At 35.0% G+C, this 13,240-nt stretch overlaps 1 long non-coding RNA gene across 1 annotated transcript; it reads right to left on the reverse strand.

The window, feature by feature from the left end:
- Positions 1 to 702: 702 nt before the first annotated feature.
- Positions 703 to 9,504, reverse strand: LOC145801338 (uncharacterized). The gene is made up of 3 exons (XR_014342681.1): positions 9,391 to 9,504; positions 2,379 to 2,446; positions 703 to 1,630 (listed from the first exon to the last, which is right to left on the reverse strand). It is a non-coding gene; the product is annotated as an uncharacterized LOC145801338 (long non-coding RNA).
- Between the last annotated feature and the right edge of the window lie 3,736 nt (positions 9,505 to 13,240).

Consider the following 13,240-nt stretch of genomic DNA (forward strand, 5'->3'; position numbering starts at 1 on the left):
AATTATTATCTTACGACATAAATTTATTCTACACATAAACTCTACACTGTACAAATTCAATCTCAACCACACATCATCATTTGGAGTAAATTTCGAGTAGATAAGTGTTGGTCTATATACTTGTTCTTCGTCCAAATTATGTGCTAATCAATTATTCAAAAGTTTAATAAAGGCTGAAATTTTTAAAATTAAAAGCACAGCTAGCAAGAAACTGACTAAAGTGATGTGGCATGTATGGTCATACAATTTTTGAATCAAAGGGATAGGCAAAGCAAAAGCAAAGGCAAAGGCAAATGTAAATGCAAAAATCGAGATGGACTCAGAATCGCGTGAATTTAGTGGGTCAATGAAAAGCGTGATTTTAAAAAGGATCCATGGTTATGGCCCCAACGGATTTTGGGCAAATTCAATCCTTTCGGAGGTCAACTTCACAAATTTGTCATTTTCGAAAAGATTTGAAACGTCAATTACTCTTAGCACAGGTCTCAGAATCCGATTCTGAAAAATTTGCCATAATCGTGGAAGCATATATTAGTAGTTTTTTCTATTTTATTTTATTGTAATATTTTCATTTTTGATAATTTTTGTTATATTTCCTTATTTCTGTATTGTATTATGATTTTTGCAAATACCAATTGTTTCCTAATTAAGTTAAGTCTGTCTTTTACTTATAAATAATGGATGTAAGCCTTAGGGCTCTTCAGTTTTGAGAATTAATATATTTTGATTTTTATACTCGTTTGTTCCAACTTTGGGTATTCTTTATGAATCAACCATTGTTGAGCCTTTATTATCGGCATTCTTTGTGAATCAACGAGTTTAAAGAAAAATCTTATTTATGGTATTCTTATTGAATTAACAAATTTTAAGATTGTTACTATTTTTCGTTTTGTGCTCCATTTGTACACGGCAAAAATTGAATGGAAAAACGACGCCAAATAAGATAAACACACTGCATCATCCAAGAGTGTAAATCATAAAGCATTATAAATTAACGCAACGGATAAAAATATTTCGGATCATACCTTAATGACACAACCTCGTGGATGAATCACGTGCTTCCAAAATCTGATCAGTCAACGAACCCAGCAGTGGAGTGATACTACAAAATGAGTATCACTCACACAAGTCACAGTGCAAAAATGGCTTGATCGTTATTTTCTGGGAGAGAGTCAGAGAGAGAGTCTGGGAAAAAAGGTTATGGGTAAAAACCACATAACGTATATCTGATATACGTATATCTTTAAATTAACCATATAATCTGATATATAACCAATATCTATCTATCCATCTATCCATATCTATTGATGATAGATATAGATATCTTGAATGGTTATCCAAATAAGTTTGAATTCAAATTCAAACTTACATGGATAAAGTTCAAAAGGTTCAGGTTCAAAAGGTTCTAAGGGTCATGCCACATGGGCGCCCAATTTCTAACAAAGAGGAATCTTCTTCTTTCATAAAATCCTCAGCTCCTCAATGTGAAAGAAAATCATCGATGGAGAACCAAGTAAAGTTTCAATTTTACTTACACCAATGAGAAAAATTACTTCAACTGTTTGTGTTCCAACAAGGCAGAAACATGATGTCGATTGAAAATTGCATCATCCCTTGTAAGCTGTAGATTCTAACAAACACATGCAAACTAGCCTTAGTTCTTATTAATGTCCTCTTTCATTAAATACTCAATTTTGTTTTTAAAAAACTAAACCCATCCAGACCCGGAGCCTTATGACTTGCGTGACTCCATATGGCATTCTTAATTTCAACTTGGGTAGAAACAGATTCCAACCTTAACACTCCATTTAAATGGATAAATTTGTGAGAAAAGAAAAGTAATGGTGAGAATATGAACATTTTTACTTATTTGGATGGTTAAGTAGGTGAGAAAAACTCTGACCAAAGCTGTTTTTTGTTTCTCACCAAAAGTAATGAGATTTGGTGACAAAAGAAATGGGTTTAATGAAACTTTTCTTAAATACGAAAATTACCCTATGGTGAAGGAAACTAGAAAAATAGCTTATTGATATGGAATGTTATTTGGTAAAATGAAATAAAATGTTTTTTTTTCCTCTCTTATTTACTCTATCCAAACAAAATATGTGAGAAATTACATTCTCTTATCTTTAATTCATCCAAACACAATGGTAAAAAATCATAATCATTTTCTTTATTTTCTCACCTAGGTGAGAAAATACAATAATTTCTTCTTCTTTTTTTCTTACCTTACAATCCAAACAGAAGTAAAAATTGAGTGTAATGGTGATACTAATGACGTGGTATCACTAACAAACAATAAATCCTAAATGGGAGAGAGAATCCATACTTTCTAAGTACCACAGATACATTGGATAGTGAATGATGTGATAAGATACCTAGCATAAACTCTAACATCAGTTGTAGCTCCAGCAACCCATCTAGCAGTTCATCCTCATTATCCGTCCTGCAGTTGCGATCACAGAATCAGCTCCAGGCTATAGTTAGTTAGGAATCTGTTATAGTGTTTGTTAGTGTATACATGTAGCAGATTAGTTATGGATTAGTTGTAACTATGTTGTAACTGTCTTAGAGCTATATAACCATTATGTACTCAACAGAAAATATTATGGAAGTAATGAATTGAATATTTCTTCATGGTATCAGAGCTTTGAGCTCCTACGAGCACAGAGATCCATGGCTTCTCTATCCACCATTGTTACACCTCTACATTTTTCCATTCCTTTTGCTTATCTCCAATTTATCCTCATTTGTTACAGTTAAACTTGATGCATCCAATTTTGTCATTTGGAAAACTCAATAGTAGAACATTCTGAGAGCTACAAATCTTCTTGATTATGTTGAAGATACAATCTCTTGTCCACCATTAACAGTAAGTGATGATTCGGGAAAGACTGTTCCCAATCCTGATCGACTACAATGGAATCTTATTGATGTACACCTGTTGAGTTGTATGACCGCAACTCTTTCTCCTTCTATCTACTCTACTGTATTACATTTTCTTCATTGCTCTAAAGTGTGGTCTGCTTTACACAAGCAGTACACTTGCTTCTCTCGATCTCACGTTCATCAGTTGAAGAATCAATTGAACAGTGTTTCTAAGAAAACTGATTCCATGACTGAATATCTTGCTAAGATCAGAGGAATTGTTGGTTAATTAGCTCTTCTTTCAGTGTTGATTGAAGACGAGGATTTTGTGTTAATCACTCTAAATGGATTACCAGACGAATATGATGCATTTGCTACCTCCATTCGCGCTTGGTCAGGGTTTGTCACTATGGAAGAAGTTTTATCTCTTCTTTGTTCCAAAGAAATCCATATGGAGTCTAAACTCAAGAAGTCCTTTTCTGATCCTACAGTTGCTTTTGCTTCTATTGAAGGAAATTCTCAGTCTCGAGGGTCTAATCATGGCCATATCAGGGGCAGAAAATCGAGGTACTAGATGAGGCAGATTTCAGTTTAGAGGGTATTATAACAATAGTAGAGGTGCTTTCAGAGGTAGAGGCAAATCTTCTTCTTCCCCACCTCAATGCCAAATCTGTGGTGGTTTTGGTCACCTAGCTCTTAATTGTTGGTATCGAATGGACACTCAGTTTTAATCTTCATCTAGTGCTTCTTCACAGTCTCCTCAACACTCCAAAGCATTTGTGGCATCTTCTGGTTCTGCTATCTTTGGTTCATCTTCATCACCAGTGCCTTGGTATCTTGACTCTAGCTATAGATCATCTCACCAATGACATAAGTGATTTAAGTTGTTATCAACCATATCAAGGTACTGATCAAATCACTATTGGCAATGGTAATTCTATACCAATTCAACACACTGGTAAGGGAATATTACCTACTCTTCATCGCTCTTTCAAATTATACAATCTTCTTCATACTTCATCCATTTCTTCCAATCTACTTTCTGTTCACAAATTAGCAAGAGATAACAATTGTTTCATAACATTTGATGATGCTAATTTTGTTATCCAGGACAAGCATGCGAAGAGAGTGATTCACAAAGGAACTAATGTCAATGGACTTTACCATTTACTTCCATCTTCATCTGCTAAATTCTTCCCATAATCACAAGCACATCTTAGTGCTAAGATTGGTACTTCTTCAGCCTCTGTATTTGAAGACATCTGGCACAATAGGCTTTGGTCATTCAAGTTTATTAAAGTTTTCTCATCTTAAGAAACATTTGTCTTTTGTTTCTAGTAAATCAGCATCTCCAACTTGTATTGATTATTGTGTTGCTAAAAGCCATAGGCTTCCATTTCACTTGTCTAATTCTACTAGCAATCAACCACTTTCTCATAATTCATAGTGATGTATGGGGCCCTTTTCAGTCTACTTCTTCTTACAAATTTTATGTTCTTTTTATGGATGATTTTACTAAATTCACTTGGCTTTATCCTTTGTCATACAAAAGTGAAGTTTGCATCAAATTTATTGAGTTTAAAGCATATGTGGAAAAACAATTTCAAACTTCTTTAAATGGTGGTACTGAGTTTTTTAATAATAAAATGATTCAATTTCTTGCTTCTGGGGGCATTGTTCATCAGCATTCTTGTCCTTTTATACCCTCTCAAAGTGGTGTTGCCAAACAAAAGCATAGGCACATAGTTGACACAACTATTGCTTTATTGCATCATACTTCTGTTCCTATCAAGTATTGGTTTGATGCTATTGTTGTGGCTACCTTTTTGATCAATAGACTGCCCTCTTCTCAATTAGCTCATAAGTCTCCTTATGAATTATTGTTCAAATCTATTCCTAATTACTCTCAGCTAAGGGTTTTTGGCTGTCAGTGTTTTCCTTGGTTAAAGCCTTATGTTTCTCATAAACTTCAAACCAGATCTCTCCCTTGTGTGTTTTTAGGCTATCATCCATTTGCCAAAGGGTACAGGTGTTTAGACCCTCTTACAGGTATGGTGTATTTGTCTAGGCATGTTCATTTCAATGAAACTTGTTTTCCATTTCACACTCCTTCTGCACCTCCCGCTGTCTCTTCTTCTAATCTATCTTCTTTACATAATTTTTTCTGGTCCACTCCTACTCTCTTTTCTAGACAATCTACTCATATATCTCTGTCGCATACTGCTTCTTTACAGCCTAGCTGTGCTCAGATCAGTCCTCCTTCTATACAGCCCAGTCATGCTCCTCTGCAACCTAGTTTTGCAGCCCTGCAGCCTAGCCCTGTTGTTCCTAGTTCTGCCTCTCTGCCTTGTCCTACAGTTCATAGTTCTGTTCTACTGCACCTTGGTCCTTTTTTGCAGTCTAGTTCTGTCCCTCTACAGTCTCCTTCTGATCTTGCTGTCTCCTCTCCTATTCCTATCCAGTCTATTTCCATACAGCTTCCTGTGTTACCTCCTCCTCTTCCTATTAACACTCATCTTATGCTCACTCGATCTGAAACTTGTTTATCTGCTGCTAAGTCTTCCTCTCCTTAGATGTTTGCTGACTCTGAACCTCCCTCTTATAAGGAAGTTCTTTTGTCTCCTATTTTGCTCCAAGTTATGCAAGAGGAGATTAATGCATTACATGCTCAACACACTTGGACTCTTGTCTCTCTTCCTCCTCAGAAACAGGCCATCGATTGCAAATGGGTGTTCAAAGTTAAAAGAAATTCCAATGGTAGTATTGCAAGACACAAAGCCAAATTGGTGGCTAAGGGTTATCCTCAATAACATGGGATTGATTTTCAAGAAACATTCAATCCAATAGCCAAACAACTTACTATTCGCATCCTTTTGTGTCTTGCTCTTCACTACCAATGGCCCTTGAAACAGTTGGATATTTCAAATGCTTTTCTTCATGGTTTGCTTGAAGAAGAGGTCTTTATTGTTGGGATCTGGGATCCCGCCCAAGACCTTATAGAAATCATTGCAAGCAGAAAAACACACCCACACACAAGGAGACACAATATTTTACGTGGTTCGGCCCAATGCCTACGTCCACGGGAGAGTAACCGGTTATCACTATACCAATGAGGAGATTACAGAAAGATTACAATAGAGGAGGAGCTCACACTCTCCTCACTCAGCCACTCACCCGTCTCCCTCGCTCACACCGAGGGAGACGGTCTCTCCGCCTCACATCTCTCGCACTCTTTGGTTCACGGTTTTCTTCCTCTCTTACTTACTCACACTTTGCTCTCTCCTCTCAACCTCCATTTATAGGTGAGGGAGTAGGTGGGAGAGCCTTTGGGCAGCCTCCATCCTTGACTCTTCAAGATGGTTGGTGGCCGCCAAGGTGGACTTTGGTTGGTTGTCTTCCCATTGTTGCCAACCAAACTTGACTTGGATGATCACCCCTTTCACACATGGGTGAATTCAACATTTATGCTCTAGCCACCAGGCTTTATGTCTTCCTCTTCTACTCAGGTGTGTAAGCTTCACAAGGCCTTATATGGCTTAAAACAGGCCCCTCGTGCTTGGTATTCCACGTTCTCCGCCTTCCTCTTCTCTCAAGGGTTTATCAATAGTAAATGTGACTCTTCCTTATTCATTCAACGGATTGCCATTAATATCACTATTCTTCTAGTCTATGTATATGATATCTTGCTCACGGGCAATAACTCTACTCATCTTTAGCATTTGATTACAAAGATGCACCTGTTTTTTCCATGAAAGAATTGAGCGATATCTCCTATTTCCTTGGGATTTCTATCAAGGGCACCCATGCTTCAGGCTATTTTTTGTCTCAACATAAATATGCTCAGGATATTCTTACTAAGGTTGGCTTGTTTGATTGCAAACCTTGTTCTTCCCCTATAGTTGTTGAACCTTCTTCTGTTCCTCATTCTAATGAACCTCATCCACATCCCACTCTATATTGCAATTTAGTGGGTGTTTCGCAGTATCTTACTATTACTCACTCGGATGTATCTCTTGTTGTCAATCAATGTTGTCAGCACATGCATGCTCCCACCCTTGGCCATTTCTCTGCTGTTAAGTGGCTTCCTCACTTGTCAAGTGTACTCTTCATCATGGTCTTCAATTTTCTCCCAGTACCTTTGATATTCATGCTTTTTTAGACTCCAATTGGGCAGGAGATGTTCTTGACCGGAAGTCCACTTTTAGTTATTGTATTTTCTTAGGTTCCAATCTTATTTCTTGGTCCGCCAAGAAACAGGCTATGGTTTCTCGTAGTTCTACTGAAGTTGAATATTGAGCTCTTGCTCACACTACTGCTGAACTCTCTTGGCTTCTTATGCTTCTTCATGATCTTGGCATTTCTCCTCCTACTCTTCTTATTCTTTGGTGTGATCATGTCTTCGTCATTGCTCTTGCTTCCAATCTTGTTTTCCACTCTCAGTCTAAGCATATCGAAGTGGGTTGTCACTTTATTCATGACAAAGTCCTTGCTAAGCAATTCAGTTTGCAATACATCCTACAATGGACCAGTTGGCTGATATCTTTACTAAACGTTTATCTGTTGGTTGTTTTTTTTATCTCAAGTCTAAGCTTATGGAGTTCAATCACCCCATCAGCTTGTAGGGGCCTTCTAAGATACCTAGCATAAACTCTAACATCAGCTGTAGCTCCAACAACCCATAGTTCATCCTCATTATCTGTCCTACAGTTGCAGTTAAAGAATTAGCTCCAGGCTATAGTTAGTTAGGAATCTATTACAGTGTTTGTTAGTGTATACGTGTAGCAGATTAGTTATGGATTAGTTGTAACTGTGTTGCAACTGCCTTAGAGTTATATAACCATTACGTACTCAACATAAAATATTATGGAAGTAATGAATTGAATATTTCTTCAGAAACTATTGGATGGTAATACCAATGATGTGCTATCACTATTGCATTAAAGATTTTTTCATCCAAACCGAGTGTAAGCACTAGACTCTTGCAACTTAAGAAAGACTTCGATATCGATTCGATAATAGATAAGTTCTAAAATTTTCCATGTATTTAGTTTAATAGTTACTGAAAATTCTATTCTAATGTCTACCACTGATGGAAGAATTATTTAGGCTATCTTCTAAGGGGTTGTTTGGCATGATGGGTATAAGTGCACTTATTTGGGTCATATCACATCTCTACTTTTTTGTACATCTTTTCGTAAAAAGTCAAAAGTATACTTATTTTGAATTAGTCATAATTAATTAATTAAATATTTAATTACGTAAAAGAGTCTAATAAAACATAAATATAAAAGTAATACTATAATGATCATATTTATATAATATATTTAATTTATCCTACAATGTGTCATTATTATATTAATTACAGATATGAGTATTAAGGCCCATTCAATTAATATAATTATGAAAAATGAAATGGATTACTCCACATACAAATATGACAAGAAAAACAAAAAATATCAAAATCTCCTTTATGGCTATGGGACACCCTTTGCCTTGGAAAGATGGGTATTCAACAAGTTGATGCTTTTTGTCTACATTCTATCTGTTAATGAATTCTATAATTTATGGATGAAAACAAATAAATAAATTGACTACAATAAGCACAAGAATTTTCAATGATAGTTGTGAACCAATTCAAATGGCTAACAAAAGATGACACATCAATGACAACTAAGGGTGTCCGTGGTTCGGATTGGGACGGTTTGTTGTTCGATTTTGACCCGCCCGCATCTATGCGGTTTGGAAAAAAGTCAACCCGCAACCGCCTGCAGTGCGATTTGCGATTTGTGCAGATAGGGTTCGCGGATGTGCGAGCGATTTGCGGATTGGACTTTTTTTAAAAAATTTATTTTAGAGTCTTTATTTTCCCATTTTGTCAATAACAGATTTAATTCCAATAACATAGATTCAATTCCAACTCTCACATTTAACACAGATTCAATCACAGATTGAATAACAGATTTAATTCCAATAACAAATTCAATTAATGTCCAATATATTCAATAAACAGAATCTGATTGCATAAAAAAAATTCGAATTGCTTACAAAAAAAAAAAAAAAAAAAAAAACAGAATCTGATTGAAAAAAAAAATTACAAAAATATATATATATATAAATCACTATTGAAACAGAATCTTAGTCACACAAACAGAAATAAACAAATAAACTCAGAGATCTATTGCTACACATCTGATTGCATAAAAAAAAATCAGAGACTGGAGTGAGAGAGAGATAGACAGATTTGATTGCCTTTAAAAAAAAAAAAAGATCGGGGAGAGAAAGAGACAAAGACAGAGAGGTTTACTTGTGAGTTGCAGAGCAGAGTCGATCTTGCGAAGGTCAATCGGTCTCTTCGCCGATCGACACACACAGAGAGAGAGAGAGAGAGAGAGAGAGAGAGAGAGAGAGAGATGGAAGAACACAGAGAGACACAAAGGTTGCACACAGAAGAGAGACATAGATCTGAATGCCCACAAAAAAATCAGAGATCGGGAAGAGAGACAGAGACAGAGAGACACTTACCTAAGAGTTGCCGGAAAGAGAGTCGATCTTGCGAGGTCAATTGGTGTGATAAGAAGAGAATTGTGAGTAGATGAAAAACGAGAGACTGATGAGATGAGAGGAAAGAACGCAGCTACGCAAATGTGTTTGTGAGAGATTAGGGTTTTTTTTTTACTTTTATTTGTTTGGGTATAGATGAAGATGAACGGTCCAGATTTTACATATATATATAAATAAATAAATAATTGTTAATGCGGGCGGGTTAGACGGGTGCGGTTCAAACCCGCAACCTGCCTGCAACTCGAAAATCAGCCAGAATCCAAACCTCACCTGACAAATGATACAAATTCCAAATTCCAAATGATCCAACCTGCCTGCAACTCGAAAATCAGCCTGCAACTAGAACAAATGATACAAATTCCAAATTTCCATGAAAGTTATTGAACAAAATGCCACTGTTTAACACTACATTCAAATGCATATGTAAAAATTTGTGGGACAATTACTATTCAGTTTAATTTTTTTAAAGGTATACATTAAAAATTAAAGTCTATTTTTCATAAATTTGTAATTATTTTGTAAACATTGAGTTGTAATTTCTCCTAACTTTATATCCGAAAACAGTAATAATATGATAATCTTCTATATTTTACATATAGTAATGATATGTATAGTTATATTTTACTTGTTATTGATGTTGGCCGAAAGGTACCATATTGAGACTACTTAAGTTGTAATTTATAGTTCTTGAAGTACGGTTATTTGGTAGAGATGATATGTATCGTGTACTTATGCAGGTTTGGTGAATATACAATTTCCGGCAAAAAAGTGGCACACCAACAGGTTCTCCGCTCAAGCAATATTGGAAATTTGCCACCTGCTAGCCTATTGCATGTGCGGCCAAATGACACCACATGTGTGTCCCACTACTGCTCGAGCGGCCAACTTGGGCCCCCAAGCTGCAGCCAACCTTGGGAAACATGTGTAGAAATTTCAGTGCAATTTTTTTAGAATAAAAGGAAGAAAAATAAACTTTCCTAGGATTCTAAATTTTTGGAGACTGCACTAGAGAAGCTACAAAACTAAGGTAAGCAACTTTTGATCATCCATAGAGGCTACCATAGCTACCATCATCATCTCATCTCCTCCCACCTACATGAGTGGCTGAGCATCTCTTTTAGGGTTTCTATGAAACCCTAGCCAAGTAACTAGAATTGTAGTATTTGATTTTGTAATGTTTTAAGTGAGATTTTTTGTAAAACTTTTGAATTTTAATTCAATATTATTCTATCTTTATTTTTCATTCAATTTCTATGATTGAGAATGAATGTTTTACTTTGTTTTCATTGTGTTGTATTTGAAACCCAAGACGAGCTTTACTATGACCATACGGATTGTGCCACGAACCCTAGTTTAGAGTGGACAATCTGTGCAGTGCGTGCTCGCGCTTCGAACACAACTTTATCTTTCTCTCCAATTTTCAACCTATAGTTGAGGAATTGACTCATTTCACTCATTCATTGCATAAATCAAGTTTACAATTCCAGGTACAAAACTAGTGATGGATGCGAACCCTTAAGTTCCCAATCTTAATTAATTCATTATCATATTATTGTTTTGGGCAAATTACACTAACAGTCCCTATAGTTTGGGAGTCGTGTCACTTTGGTCCCTGACTTTTCAATTGTGACACATTTGACCCTGAATTTTGAATCTTGTTCTAAATAAGGACAATTGAAGATACCATTGTCTAATTTCAAGGGCAAAATCGTCAATTTAATAAAATATAAACTAATTTGACAAAAATAAATGTCAAAAAAATATTTTTAATTTTTTAAAAATTATTTTTATCTACCGACGATAAAAATTATGTAAAATTGATAAAAATTAATAAAAATTACATGATTAATTTTTAAAAATTAATTTTACATGATCATCATCCCCACACATAATAAAAATTAATTTGGTAAAAAAATAAATAAATGTCTAAAAGATTTATCAATTTTATATAATTTTATTTTTAGTGGGTAGAAATAACTTTTAAAAATTCAAAAATATTTGTTTGAAATTTATTTTTGTCAAATTAGTTTATATTTTATCAAATTGACAATTTTACCCTTGAAAAATCTAATGATATCTTTAATTGTCCTTATTTGGAACAAGATTTAAAATTCAGGATCAAATGTGTCACAATTGAAAAGTCAGGGATCAAAGTGACACAAGCCCCAAGCTATAGGGACTATTAGTGTAATTCACCTTATTATTTTTTCAATTAGGGTTTTATAATTACTTTTTGAGAACAAAAATCAACTATCAACTAAACTAATTGAGAAATTAATAATTAAAATAGTTTTTAAATACACATTAGTTCATGTGGATACGATACCCATACTTGCTATCTATACTAATTTAATAGAGTTTGGGAAGATTGGTTCACGACATATCAGATATTTTTTGTTTATAATCTTATAAATTTTATCGATCATATTTATTATCAATAAAGTGCTAATACTTTGGATGGAAAACAAAATATGAGCACTTGTAAATTATTGATTAGAAAATGAGATACAAACAAAAAAATTGTATAAAATTTCATACCAAAATGATGTGACAATGGTCTATTTCTAAAAATATAAATTATTTTTATAGGTTTTTACTTTTAAAATGATAAAATCCAAGACAACCACATCATTTTGGACAAAAATTATTAGGACAAATTTTATTTTACCCTTATAGGCACATTGTTTGGCCGACTTGGATACCTTTACGGTGCTCCCAATAACTAGATAAAAAATTATCATCTTTCTATGTCCGAAAAAAGATGGCTTTGCTTGAAGGAGATTACCCCTTTTCAACCTATTTTTGCCTCCCCAAAATCTCAAAACCCCACTTTCAAGTTTTCACCCATAAAAACTCAAAAAAAAAAAAAAACAAAAAACAAAAAACAAAAAACAAAAAACAAAAAACAAATAGATCATTATCCCCGCAATCAATCACTGTGCATTCTGCGGTATTGATAACGAATCTGCTTTGCATTTGCTCTTGCATTGTAATTTCGCTTGGAAGGTTTGGGCTGAAATTATTTGTTGGTGGGGCTCCCAATGGGTTTCCCCTAGTTCCTTACAAGACTTGCTTTTATGGTGGTATGGTCAAAAGTACAAAAACCTGGGTAAACTCATCTGGGAAGTAATTCCATTGGCTGTGGTTTGGAGTTTATGGATTGCAAGAAACAACATGGTTTTTAACTCTAAAGTTCCTGTTTGGAGAAATATTGTGGATAGTATCAAGATCAAAGTGGCCACATGGGTGAAGCTTTCTAGTCATTTGCCTAATTACACAATCCATGATTTCATGCACTGTTTGGATGGATTGAAGGGCCATAAATTGTAGCTTCTAGCAGGATGTAGTCCTCTGTTGTTTTATTTTTTCATTTCCAGATTTGGTTGAGGTCTCATCAACCTTTGTATCGGCCTTGGCTTGCATATGATTGGGCTCAATTATAGGTGCCAACCTAGTTGGGATGTATTTTTGAGCTATGATGCAATTCAGTCAAGTCCTTCTTTTCTATCTATTTTTCAATAATATTCTTTCTTTGCTGATCAAAAAAAAAAAAAAAACAAATAGATCGTGGTGCATTTTTGTGTGATAACATAAAACAAATAGATTCATAGGGAACAAACAATTGGAATTTCATAAACAAGAACATGGTAGAATTTACAGAAATTCATAAAAAAATAAAACTACAAAACTGAAGCAAACTGAAGCCTGCACTAGACAGTGTCCTTGAAATAGATCCGTCGCCTCTCTGGTTGGCTATTGGAGGTTGTTCGACGTCTGTCTCCCAAGATACGACGGTTGGACCAGCTACGCA

Source organism: Camellia sinensis, chromosome 10 (assembly GCF_055761805.1).
Source record: "Camellia sinensis isolate YWXY chromosome 10, ASM5576180v1, whole genome shotgun sequence".
Taxonomy (NCBI): Eukaryota; Viridiplantae; Streptophyta; class Magnoliopsida; order Ericales; family Theaceae; genus Camellia; species Camellia sinensis.